Here is a 14,503-nt window from a genome sequence, read left to right as displayed (position 1 = left end):
CAGTAACTGAGACCTGGTTCAAGGCTCCAGAGAGCACCCCTGCAATACCAGGCTACAACTCTTACCACACTTTTCGGCCACCAAACCAGGACCGAAACACTAAAGGTGGAGGAGTGTCAATATTCACCAAGGATATTCACACCACCAGGCTAGTTGGCCAACACAATGTGTCTGAAATTCTCCAAGTGCAACTAACACTAGGTAAGACTGCAATCCAAATTGTAGCTTGCTACAGATCCCCACCATACCCCAAGATTCTCACTACACCTTTCTAAACATACTGGAAAATATTAAGATAGAACCAAACACCCTAATACTGGGTGATTTTAACTACCCTGCCATTAACTGGGAAAACTACTCATGTCCCAACACCTTTGCAGCGGTTCTTGGAATTCATAAATTCCAACGCCCTGGATCAACTAATCCATAGTCCCACCAGGGGCTCCAATATCCTAGACCTGGTCATTACCAACATGGGAAATCAATGCTCCATACCTATGGTCACCCCCTCGTTAGTCAGGTCTGACCATAAGCTAATCACCCTTAACATCCACATCCCACCCCCCCCCAGTAAAGAAACCACCATAAAAAACTTCTCCAAAGCCAACTTCATGCTACTCAAGTCAGAAGTGATGAACTTCATGACACCCATGCAGACGGGAACTGAAAGTTCAACTGCTGAATCCTACACTATGGCACTGTACGAGCACATCCACTCATGCATGAATCATGCCATCCCAAATAGAACCAAAATGCTCTCATCCAAAAAAAGGAAGCCAATCTGGTGGTCCCCTGCCATAAACAAACTTTACAACAAAAGGAAGAAACTTTTGCAGAAAAGAGGAAAATCCCAGGATGCAAAAACTCCTTACTAGCCTGAGTAAGAAACTGAGATGCCTCATAAAATCCTCCAAAGCTAGTTACGAAAATAAAATTGCCAAAGATTCCAGACAACCACAAAGCATTCTATAATTATGTCAAGAATCTAAATGGCAATGCTCAGATCTGCTCTGAGCTAAAACAGAATGGCATTAAATATACTGATCCGAAGGATATTGCCAATATCCTGGCAGATCGATTCAGTGCCAACTTCACCCCTCTCACCCCTAAATGGCCCATCTCAATACCGGAAGATTGCCAAATTCCAGTAATAACGGCCACACAGGTACAAAACGCACTCTCTAAAGCCAAGAATACAGCATCCATGGGACCAGATGACATCCCGGGCTGTGTACTACATGAACTACAATATGAACTGGCACCTCACCTAAGTGTCATGTTTAATCATAGCCTCACCTCAGGTTTTGTGCCCACTGAGTGGCGCAGAGCTACAGTTATCCCAATCCACGAGGGGGGATCCACCTTGGATCCCGGAAACTACCATCCCATCAGTCTGGCAAGCCTTATCTGCAAAGCCATGGAGCGTATTATCATGGAACTTATAAACAAAGACATTGGCAACCTTCAAACACTGGACCCCACCCAGTTTGGGTTTGTGAAGGGCCGATCTTGTCTCCTGAACCTGATTGACTTGTTTGAATCAGTCTCCAGAGCCATGGACATAGGTAAGGTGGTCCACAGAGCCTATCTAGACCTTGCCAAGGCCTTTGACACCATCCCCCACTCTGGAATTATAGATAAACTTACTAAGTTGGGCATTAATCCCTATGTCACCCAATGGGTTGCTAAATGGCTTACTGATAGAACCCACACTGTAAAAGTAGCCGACTCCAAATCCAGCTCCAGACAAGTGACAAGTGGAGTACCTCAGGGTTCAGTCCTGGGGCCGCTCTTGTTTGGCATCTACTTCTCTGAAGTACAGGTCAACACTAAGGGACTCTGGCTAACAAAGTTTGCAGATGACTGCATACTGGGAGCCATTATTGAATCCCCAAATGATGTGGATACTCTACAAAAGGGCCTTACAGAAACAGATGCTTGGTGCCAGAGCCATGGGCTCAAGCTCAATGCCAAGAAATGTATTGTTATCCCCTTTGGGAAAAAACATGTATCCATGAATTACCATATAGGTGGCAGTACACTAAACACAGAAAGTGTGATAAGAGACTTAGGGACACAGGTGGACAGTGGTCTCACCTTCGATAACCACATCGCCACAACAGTCAGGAAATCCTTCTATGTGGCACACCTCATCACGAAGGGCTTTTCATCCAGAAAAAGGAGGTCATTGTCCCACTGTACTCATCCCTCATTAGACCCATTATAGAATACAATGCCCCATTTGGTATGTACCTCTCAAGACATCTGCAACAACTGGAAAGGCCTCAGAAATACCTCACTAAAAGAATCACAGGCCTAAAGCAGATGCCCTCGCTGACCGCCTTAAAAACTCCAGCTATACTCTGTCGCATATCGTCTACTCAGAGGCGATCTCTGCTTAACATACAAGGCCATGTCAAACCCAGAGCTGTTGGACATGCTACACTTAAAGAAATCCCAATCCCTCAGAACTACACGCTCCAGGGATCTAAACCTTGTCATCACAATAAACAAAACATGTTGGAGGGATAGGTTCCTGACCCAGAGACTCCCCAGACTCTGGAATAGATTGCCCATACATGTCAAGCAGAGTGCCTCTTTGGACCTCTTCAAGAGGAACCTTGACGATTGGATGGGAGAAAGGAAATTCACCCCAGGGATCACGTCAGTCGCCCTGCTAGACAGGGGTCCAGGAAAGTAAATAATGTGGGAAGAAATAGCCAGGGAATTGTTATGGCTAGGCTTGTATAGGCCCTAGGGCTGATAGCCTAGTACCAACCTATGAACCAATGCGGTGTTTACTCCAAGCCGTAGTCCAGGTAACCCCAATTAGCCAATGACCATAAACACTTCACTCTCACTGAAAATGGAAAATGGCTTTTGCTAAACTGAGATGGCCTGGAACATGTGCTCAGACACACAGCCTCTGCAAACAATTGGTTAATATGATACACACCTTGGCAAGAAATCAGAGAAAACAAACACAAACAGATGTTGAACAAATGGAGAAAATTTCCAGTTAATACCTCACACACAGTGAAACTAGCTAGAAAAGATTTACAAACAGTGTGACAGTTGTTGTTGTGTCTTTCGGCTTTTCCCGGTTAAAAAGCTTATTTATCATGCCCTGTGATGCAGAAATTTTTAATACAACTGTGCAGATTAGTTTATAGCTATAAAATACAGTAAAAAGTATGCAGCAGACAATAAAAGTGCTATAAATAATTAGTAAAAATAAAAAACAGGATACTTATATATCAAAGATCAGAGTTTTGCTCAGTGCCCTTCCTCTGATTAGCTCTACATGTGAGGTTCATTGTATATCTGCTATTCCATATCTTGTAAGATGCATGTTATGTTTTCTTTTTGCTTATTCCTGTTTGTTTTTAGCATATTCTGCTTATTCTTTTTATTTTTTATTTATTTTACATTTCTTTTATGGGAATGTCCGACTGGACAAAATGTCTTTTTTCAGAGGAGGCTCGGGAAGAAAAGTTCCACATTTACAAATAACCATAAGATACATGTACAACGTACAGATACAAATATTGATTTACTCAGATACAAGTTGTTGTTGTCTTTCGGCTTTTCCCGGTTAGGGGTCGCCACAGCGGAACTGCTGTCCGCTAATGATTGGCAGTAGATTTTCACGGTGCCGAGTTGCCAGCTTGATGCCCAACCTTCAACGAAGGCACGCCCATTCACGCATGTCTTTCGGAACACCACTCGACCTGTGGGGAGGACATGCAGACTCCACACAGAAGGCACTCCCCGCTCACTAGCTGAGAATTGAATGGGAGAACCTCTTGCTATGAGGCAACAATGCTACTACTGCACCACCGTGGATTACTTTTACTCAGATACAAGTCATCATCATCATCTTCTTTCGGCTGTTCCCATTAGGGGTCGCCACAGCAGATCACCTGTTTCCATTTCTTCCTGTCCTCTGCATCTTGCTCTGTCACACCAACCACCTGCATGTCCTCTCTCACCACATCCATAAACCTTATCTTAGGCCTTCCTCTTTTCCTGTTACCTGGTAGCTTCATCCTTAGCATCTTTTTCCCAATATACTCAGCACCCCCTCTCCTCAGCACATGTCCAAACCAACGTAATTGTGCCTCTCTGGCTTTGTCTCCAAACCTTCCAACCTGGGCTGACCCTCTAATATACTTATTCTTAATCCTGTCCACCCTCGTCACACCCAATGTAAATCTTAACATCTTTAATTCTGCCACATCCAGCTCAAACTCCTGCCTTTTTGTCAATGCCACTGTCTCCAACCCATATAACATAGCTGGTCTCACTACCCTCTTGTAGACCTTCCCTTTCACTCTTACAGGTACTCATCTGTCACAAATCACTCCTGACACTCTTCTCCACCCACTCCATCCTGCCTGTACTCTCTTCTTCACCTCTCTTCCACACTCACCGTTACTCTGAACTATTGACCCCAAGTATTTAAACTCATCCACCTTCACCACCTCTACTCCTTGCATCCTCACCATTCCTCTATCCTCCCTCTCATTCACACACATATATTCTGTCTTAGACCTGCTGACCTTCATTCCTCTTCTCTCTAGAGCATATCTCCATCTCTCTAGGGTCTCCTCCACCTGTTCCCTACTCTCACTACAGATCACAGTGTTGTCTGCAAACATCATAGTCCACGGGGACTCCTGTCTGATCTCGTCTGTCAACCTGTCCATCACCATTGCAAATAAGAAAGGGCTCAGAGCTGATCCTTGATGTAACCCCACCTCCACCTTAAACGCATCCGTCACTCCCACCGCAGACCTCACCGCTGTCGCACTACCCTCATACATATCCTGTACCACTCTTACATACTTTTCTGACACTCCTGACTTCCTCATGCAATATCACAACTCCTCTCTAGGCACCCTTTCATATGCTTTCTCTAAGTCTACAAGAACACAATGCAACTCCTTCCGACATTCTCTGTACTTCTCCAGCAACACTCTCAGAGCAAAGATCGCATCTGTAGTGCTCTTTCCTGGCATGAAACCATACAGTTGATCAATAATCATCAAGTCTCTTCTTAACCTTGCTTCCACTACTCTTTCCCATAACTTCATGCTGTGACTGATCAATTTTATCCCTCTGTAGTTACTACAGCTCTGCACATCACCCTTATTCTTAAAAAAACACTTTTTCTCCATTCCTCAGGCATCCTCTCATTTTCCAAGATTTCATTAAACAGTCTGGTTAAAAACTCCACTGCCATTTCACCTAAACACCTCCATTCTTCCACAGGTATGTCATCTGGGCCAACAACCTTTCCATTCTTCATAGCTATCCTTACTTCCTCCTTGCTAATCCATTGTACTTCATAATTCACTATCCCTACATCATCCAACCTTCTCTCCCTCTCATTCTCTTCATTCATCAACCCCTCAAAGTACTCTTTCCATCTCCTCAACACACTCTCCTCACTTGTGAGTATGTTTCCCCCATTATTCTTTATCACCTTTACCTGCTGCACATCTTTCCTAGCTCGGTCCCTCTGTCTAGCCAATCGGTACAGGTCCTTTTCTCCCTCCTTAGTGTCCAACCTTTCATACAACTCTTCATATGCCTTATCCTTAGCCTTCGCCACCTCTCTCTTTGCCATGCACCTCATCTCCTTACACTCCTGTCTACTTTCTTCATCTCTCTGACAATCCCACTTCTTCTTTGCCAACCTCTTTCTCTGTATACTCTCCTGTACTTCCTCATTCCACCACCATGTCTCTTTGTCGTCCTTCCTCTGTCCAGATGTGATACCAAGCACCTTTCTAGCCGTCTGCCTTACTAGCTCTGCTGTAGTTACCCAGCTATTTGGTAACTCTTCACTGAAACCCAGTGCCTGCCTTAACTCATCCCTGAACTCCACCTCACAATTACCCTTTTTCAATTTCCACCACTTGATCCTTGGTGCTGCCCTCACACTCCTCCTCCTCTTCTTGATAACCAAAGTCATCCTACAAACCACTATCCTATGCTGCCTAACAACACTTTCTCCAGTCACCACTTTACAGTCTCCAATCTCCTTCAGATACAAGTACAACATGAAAATACATATTATACATTTCACTGATACATGTAGTCTAGGCAGGATACAAAGAATAGCAGTACTGTAATTGTAGATAGAAAACAAGTTTAAGGATATAAATGCTTAGTACGGGTATACTATACAAGTACAAAAATAACAGGTTGTGTTCCTTTAGCTGCCTTATTTTTCTTTTGTTGTACCTTTGCGTGGAGCTTTTTCTCCCTGAGCCCTGAGACTTCACTGAAAGTGGATATTAAGATTGGCTGGATATCCAGCTAATAAATGGAAATAAATAAATGCAGAGCATTCTAGCTATCGATCTATCGCTCAGTTCAAGAAACAGGAACAAAGCCAAAAATTACCACCTGCAAAGGCCCAGAATAAAGGACACTTTTATAGGATCAGTACAGGCAACTGACAAAAAACATACATTTTTTAACCTTGCCATGAATTACTGTACCTCCCAAAGCTGCTTGCAGCAAAATAAATACTCATTTCTAATTTTATTTATTTATTTATTTTTTACCCTTGTCTGCCCTCATGGGGACAGACTCCTCCCTCTCCACTTAAAAAAAAAAAAATACACTTTATTAAGCTGCTCTTCTTGTAACTGTGTTCCTCCTACTTTATTACCTTATTTTGCTTTGCTGTGTGCTCTTAAGTGTTCAAGTGCTTCTATTCTGCTGCATTTATTACTGCCTGTTAGTAGCCTGATTCATTTTATCTGCTATTCTAAGCATCTTAGTTTTGGTTTTAGCACTTGTGCTTTGGGGCAGTTATTTTGCATTTAAGAAGGTTTTTCTGGTCTACACTCTTGTGAACAAACCCTTATCAAAAACCTGTCTCCATAAGTCCACCCACATATTCAGAACACTATGTCTGGACAATTCCCATCAATTTCTTCTGCCAGCCTGGTTGTCATGGGCATACAGAGACAGTGTACCAACTGCCTCATGTTCACTGACAGCACTATTCTCCTAACGCGTAATTCTCCTACTTGCAAGAAGTACACCTACATCAGTAACCTGGAATCCATGCTCTCTGTCACCACAGTCAGTACTCCTGACAAAGAGGAGATTTCCAGCACAAACACCACACCATCCACATCACATAGCCAAGCACAACACACACACACCTATGCAGAGATTCTCAATAAAAACTTACTTAAACAGCAGAGACCTCCAAAACACACTCACAAACATTCCACACACATCACCAAACACATCACACGTAGAAGACAACACACCAGTGTCTCACATACACAGCCCATAAAGCATAACAATAAACCAGTGCAGCCCATTAGGTATAACAGTAAACCAAACATACTAGTCATTGGCGACTCAGTTGTGAGACACACCGATGTCACCCTCACCAGGCTTGGCAAGATGAAGGTCACGGTTAGTTGTCTGTCAGGTGCCAGAATCCCCCATATCACGCACTTAAGTCTCTCCACAACAGGTACAGGTATGACTCTGTCATTGTCCATGTTGGTGTGAATGATTTGAGACATACCTCCCTGGACTATATGAAGAGAGACATGATTGATTTCCCAGAGTACGAGTCCCAGGCAGGTATGACCCTAGCCCTAAGCAGCATCCTATCTTCACCAAGAATTATACCACAATACCAACAAAAAAATAATTGACTTCAACCATTGGCTTAGTTTCTGGTGTCTTTCCAAGGGGATCCAGTATCTCTCTGCCTGGAATGACATGGTTCACAGGCCTCTATGCTTTTCCAGAGTTGGCCTCCACCTGTCATCCTTGGGATTCCGGATCCTGGCCAAAGCTCTTGCCTCCCCCATTGTGACTTTTTTAGGCTGTGTCCAAAAGACAAATCTTCCAACATAAAAAAATCTGTCAAAAAGCAAATTGAAGGTCATGCTGCTTAATTCTAGGAGCCTTAACCTGAAAATGCACTCACTGGAGGCTCTTCTTGTACTGGAAGATGCCAATATCTTGTGCAGTGACTAAAACTTGGTTCAGGCCTGCAGAGAGCACTCCTGCCTTACCATGCTATACCTCATTCCACACATTCTGACCCCAAAATGAGGTTGGAAATACTAAGGGTGGTGGAGTCTCTATCGTCATTAAGGACAGGCACACCTCCAGACTGGTTTGCTAGCATGACACACTGGAATTACTCCAGGTGCAACTGCCAGTTGACAAGACTCCCATCTGAGTTATAGCTAGCTCTAGACACCCCCTCCCTGACTCAGGGCACCCACTCCTCCTACCTGGATCTATTTGACTCCATCAAGGTAACCCCTAACAATCTGATCCTTGGAGACATCCAACTACCCCACCATAGACTGGGTGAACTATTCCTGCACTAATGCACTCACCCAACAATTCCTTGACTTCATCAATTCTAGTGCACTAGACCAACTCACGTCATCCACCACAAGTGGAGATAACATTCTGGACTTGGTTCTCACCAACATGGGCAACTGCTGCACCACTCCCATAATATGTTCTTCACTAGTGAGATCAGATCATCGATCAGTCTCATTCCAAGTCTCATTCCAAGTTTCTATAGCCCACCCACCAGCCGTAACCAGGCTAAAAAACTTCTCAAAAGCTGACTGCAGCCTCCTAAGGTTCACACCACAGTCTCCCTCAATGGATGCAGACAACTATGCTGAACAGTACAACAATGCAGTATACAAGCCCCTGTTCAACTGCATGGACTTAGCCATACCCAACAGAACTAAAATCTGCTCCTCAAAGAAACACAAACCTGTCTGGTGGACATCCTCTGTCAACAGGCTTTGCAAAAAAGGAAGAAACTGCTGTCCAAGGGTAAAAAGAAACAAATTCCAAATGGAAAAACTTCCTCCTCAGCCTCAACAAGCAAATTAGATCATTAGTGAAAACATCCAATGCCAGTTATGAATTGAAACTAGCCTCTGAAGCAAAGGGAAACCAGAAAGCCTTCTTCAGTTACAGCAGGAACTTCCATGGCAAAGCCCAGGTTTGTTCCGAATTAGTACTTAATGGTACGACACAGATCCTGTTGACTTAGCCAACCTGCTAGCATTTAGGTGCAGTGCAAACTTTACCCCCTATCCCCCCCCCATTCGACATCCCCAATACTTATCCTGCACCTCACATCTCTTTAGATCGAGTGTTAAAGGCCCTATCCAAGGCAAAGAACACAGCTTCCATGGGACCTGATAGTATCCCAGGATGGATTCTGCACCATATCCAGGAAGAACTAGCTTCATCATTGAGCACCCTATTCAACCATAGCTTAAGTACAGGCTTCATTCCAGCAGAGTGGAGAACTGCCATTGTCATTCCCTTGCACAATGGTGCTGCCACTACTGACCCTGGAAACTATCACCCCTTTAGCTTGACAAGTCTGGTCTGTAAAGCCATGGAGCATATTATTATGGATCTCGTAAACAAGGGCATAGGCCATCTCCTAGTACTTGGCTCCACACCATTTTGGATTCATCAAGGGAAGATCTTGCCTGTTGAACCTTGGTTGACTTCTTTGAGACCATCACCAATGCCCTGGATTAGGGAAAATCAGTATATACATCTTACCTTGACTTGGCCAAGGCCTTTGACACAATCCCCCACTCAGGCATCATCAAAAAGCAAACACAACTTGGCATAAATCCCTGTCTTGTCAGGTGGGTGGCCATCTGGATCACTAGGAGGACTCACAAGGTCAAAATAGGTGCCTCCACCTCCTACAGCAGACCTGTCACTAGTAGTGCTCCCCAGGGATCTGTCCTGGGACTCCTTCTGTTTGGCATCTACTTTTCAGAGGTCCAGGTAAAGATGAAAGGCTCCTGGTTGACCAAGTTTGCAGATGGCTGCAAGTTGGGTGCTGTCATTGACTTCCTAAATTATATTAACATACTGCAAGAGGGTCTCACAGCAACAAATGACTGGTGCCAAAGTCATGGCCTTAAGTTAAATGCAAAACAATGTATTATCATATCATTTGGCAAAAACATGACCCCTGTTGATTATCACATCAACGATAACCCCCTAAGCACACAACCTGTGTTGAGAGACCTAGGTACTCAGGTTGACAACAATCTCACATTCGACCATCATGTAGCGGCAGTGGTCAGAAAAGCATTTTACTTGGTTAATCTCATAAGTAAAGGGATTGCATCCAGAAAAAAATGAGGCCATTATCTCTACTTCCTCATTAGGCCAGTAATTGAGTATAACGCCCCGTTTGGTATGTACCTTCGAAACACCTGCCCCAACTGGAAAGGCCACAGAAATACCTCACAAAGAGAATCCATGGCCTCCAGCACCTGTCCTATGCAGACAGGCTCAAATCACTATCACTTTCCTTGGTATCGTACAGACTGCTCAGAGGTGATCTGTGTCTTACTTACAAGGCATCAGACCCTGCACTACTAGAGATGCTCCATATCCAAGTCTAACTCCTCGCATGTGATGGAGAGACAGGTTAGTCTCCTAGAGGCTGCGCCATGTCTGGAATAGACTTCCCATACATGTCAAACAGAGTACCTCGCTGACCCTCTTCAAGTGCAACCTTGATGAGTGGATGGGAAACCACAAATTTCTCCCAGGAGTTCTACCTGTGTCTGTTATTGACAGGGTTGACAGGTGCTGACTGAGGTTTCTTTTTTGGGGATAAACTCTTGGCTAGGCTTGTAAGAGCCCCAGGGCCATTAGCCAAGTAACCTCCTATGATTCCTTTGGATATTTATTTATTTGTCTTTGATTACTGGGAAAGTCCAAATGGGTAATAACCAATCTGATATTGTTAATCCTCATTCATGCCTTACGTATAGGTATCAGTTCTGACCTCGGAACCGAGCCGGCCATTTTCCAAGCTCGCGTCAGCTTCAAACTCTTGAGCTAAACTCTTACCCACAATCCCCCTCTCCCTGTTACTTCAGGTTTCGTTTGCCGCATTGCCATTCGGTCATGTCAAGCTGCTTCTCTTGAGCAAGTACAGTTGTTTAATAACCATTTATATTACTTTTCTGTCAGGAAAGTTTATATTTCATTGTCTCTTACCCTATCGCATCTAGCGATCATACTTTCTTCAGGTTTTTCTTCTCTTTTCTTTACCTTTTTACCACGAGGTATTTTCCCCTAAACATCATTGGTAATTCTTCCCTTTTTATCATACCTTTGGTTATTCTTTTGTACCATTGCTGGTACCCTTTTCTGCTTTCTGCTTTAGCTATTATGGCAGATAAGAAAGGTAGTCCGGGGTTTAAACGGTGTTCTGGTTGTGGACACAAACTACCTACTTCTGATGCACACTCTTTGTGCTTTTATTGTTTGGGGGTGTCCCACTTGTCTGTTGACCCGCCCTGTACTATTTGTGAGAACTTTTCAAATAGAACCTTGTTGGAAAGGAAAAACAAGCTGTTACTGAAGGGACTTCTTAAATCTCCCATTTCAGAGGCTATTTCTGGGTTAGTGGCCTCAACCCCTCCTTGTACCCATAAGAAAATCTTGGATGTTCCTACCAAGGTTAAATCTTTGCCTTTGCCCCTGGCTGGGGACACCTGCCAACCAAAACCTAAAAAGGCTAAAGTTTCGGCTCCGGAGCTCACTCAGTCAGCCCCAGTGCTTTTGGTGCCTAGACCTTCCGCACCAAGGCCTTCGGCTCCATTAGTGATCTCGGCTCCATCTTCTCCTGCAGCCTTCACTGGCACCGAGGGGCTCCTCGGTTCAGACTGTTACCACTGTATCACCACCGACCATTCAGTCGGCGCAGACCTTGACCACATCGGCTCCGAGATCTTCCTCGGAACCGGCGCCTTTATTGTTGACTTCAGTTTTGTCGGTTCCATCTTCGGTACCGACAACCACTTTAGCACCGACCCCTGTGTCGGTGCAGACCATGACCTCGGCACAGATGACTTCTTTGGTGCAGACACCCGTAGTCCAGTCTCTCTCGGCACCGCTGTTCTCGGTGCGGACTGGTGAGATGGGCACCGAGTTTGCCTCTTCTGTGGACAGGCCTGTTTCTCCCTCAGTCTGTGTGAGGTCCACTAGAAGCCTTTCCGAACACGATGTGTTGTGCCTTGTGGATCAGGTACTCTTGGCCAGAGGTATCCCAACCCCCAGGAACTGTCCTTCCTTGGGAGGTGATCACCCAACTCCAAAGACCCCTTCTTATTCTCCTCCTTCATTGCCTTTGAAGTCCATGGATATAGCACAGTCTTCCCCTTCTGCGGTTCCCTTTATGGATCTCACTAAGGAACCGCAATTGCCTTCGTGGAAGGAAAGTTTTGCTATGACCCAGGATGTCAGTTGTGACATGCATAGTTTGCTGCTCCACAGCCATCCAGGGACTCAGGGTCGGCAGGCTGAGCCACTTAGGGGAGGGGTGACCCCTGTCCTAGACATTCACTCCTCTTCGGGTGGACCAGCCTTCCAACTGATGGAGAAGACTTTCGCTGCTGCTGGCGATACTGGACTGTCTATCCCCATGCCCTCCTCTGGTACACTGGTTTCACAAGTCGCACCGAGTGGACACCGGGTGCAAGGGCGTCAGGACATATTCCCACAGGAAACCCCTTTTCCGCTGGCTTCTCCCACTGAGGAAGTCCACCGGAAAAGTTCGTGTAAGAGGAAGCACACATGGACTCCACAGAGGAGTCACTCACTGAAGACACAGATTTTGATGAGGGGGAAGGATCCCCTCGGTCATCCTCTGAGGTATCCTTTGGTGATATCCTTGAAATCCTGAAACAGAGAGGTGACTGGCAGTCCTCTAATCCAACCTCTGAGGAATCTGTGTTCCTGCAGGCCTTTTGCGCCCGGCCCCCTACCTCCTGGGTTACTCCACCTGCCGATGAACTTGTCCGGCTTATTGTGCAGTGTGCTTGGAAGGCTCCTGACACCGTCGAAGCTATTCCCTGGAGGCCAAATAAGATTTTGTCCCCTCCTGCTATGGATCCCCATTGGTCAAAAGGTCTTCTTGTGGATGCTTTGGTGGTGGCGGCCGCAACAAAAAAGGATCTGTCAGAAGAAGAAAGCCAGACTGTCCATCCACCTAGCAAAGAGTCCCGGGCCCTGGACAGGATAGGGAAGTGCACCTTTGCATCAGCGACCTTTACTATCAGGTCCCTGAATTATATGGCACACTTTAGCAGGCTTCAAAGGGATCTGATTTCTGAGCTCTCTGAAACCTTGGCTGGTGCCGTATCTGATGAGGTCCGTGACAAAGTGGCCTCTCAGTTGACTACCATTGAGTCAATGTCTAACTCCTCTATGCGACTGATATCTCACACATCAGAAGGAGCAGCTAGAGCAGCGGGTTCAGCTGCGGTCTTGAGACAACACGCCTGGATGCGCTTGTGCAATTTCGCAGAACCCTTTAAGGCTTCCTTTCTTAATGCTCCCATTGAGGCCTCCTCATTGTTTGGACCCAAAGTTAAAAGCACACTGGCCAGATGTGAACAAGATGGTAAGACCCTTTCTGCCATAGGTGTCCGTTATTCTTCCCCTCAACATGCTTTCTCCCGAAACCAAAAGAGTGGGAAGATATGGTTCAAGAAATCACAGGGTCCTTTCCGTGACACACAGGCCGAGTTCTCCACTAGAGGCAGAGGGCGAAACTCTCAGGGAGGATGCTCCTTTTGGGGCAGAGTGGGTCCGCGTAACCAGGGTTCCAGGGATTCTTTCCCTGGCCAGTCCTACCAGCGCTCCTGAAGAGTGGCCCAACTCCTTGACGTTTCTCCTTGTACGCTTCTGCCTGGCTAACCATCACCACCGATTCTTGGGTACAAAGGATTATAACCAGAGGTTATCATATCCCCTTCGATCTTTGTCCTGTCCCTTCGAAAAACCTTCCCAACGTTCCACCCAGTCAAAGGGAAGAAGCAGCATTCGAGATAGAAAAGCTGCTAAGAAAGAGTCTTCCAAATAGTCCCCCCAGACCAGATAGGATCCGGATTCTACTCAAGACTATTTTTGGTGCCAAAGAAAACCGGGGACTGGAGACCAATTTTGGATCTCAGTGCACTGAACAAGATTGTGAGAGTACAAAAATTCTGGATGGTCACAATACAGTCTATCCTCCTGCTTTTGGAAAAAGACGATTGGATACGCTCGATAGGTCTTCAATATGCGTACTACCACATAAAAGTGGACAGGCCATCAAGAAGATTTCTGCGCTTCCGTGCGGGGGCCAGTCAGTACGAGTTCAGAGTACTGCCCTTCAGACTCTCTACAGCGTCCAGAGTGTTCACAAAGTGCATGGCAGTTGTCACAGCTCACTTGCGACTTCAAAGATTCCAGGTGTTTCCATACCTAGATGATTGGCTCATTTCCGTCCCCAACAGACATCTATTGGAAGAAGCCCTGGCATACTCTCTCCTCGCTGCACAAAGGCCAGGCATAACCATAAACTGGCAAAAATCCAATCTCACCCCATCTCAGTTGACAGAATTCATAGGGTTATCTTGGACACAAAGAACTGCAGAGCTGC

At 45.5% G+C, this 14,503-nt stretch overlaps 1 protein-coding gene across 2 annotated transcripts in view; it reads left to right on the top strand.

The window, feature by feature from the left end:
- Positions 1 to 14,503, top strand: part of USP30 (ubiquitin specific peptidase 30) — an 811,144-nt gene that overhangs the window by 618,851 nt on the left and 177,790 nt on the right. The window lies entirely within an intron of this gene.

The sequence above is a fragment of the Protopterus annectens genome, chromosome 4.part0 (assembly GCF_019279795.1).
Source record: "Protopterus annectens isolate FY-2018-M chromosome 4.part0, PAN1.0, whole genome shotgun sequence".
NCBI classification, from domain to species: domain Eukaryota; kingdom Metazoa; phylum Chordata; order Ceratodontiformes; family Protopteridae; genus Protopterus; species Protopterus annectens.
Note: the sequence above shows the minus strand (reverse complement) of the source record. Positions and strands in the feature narration are given on the sequence as shown.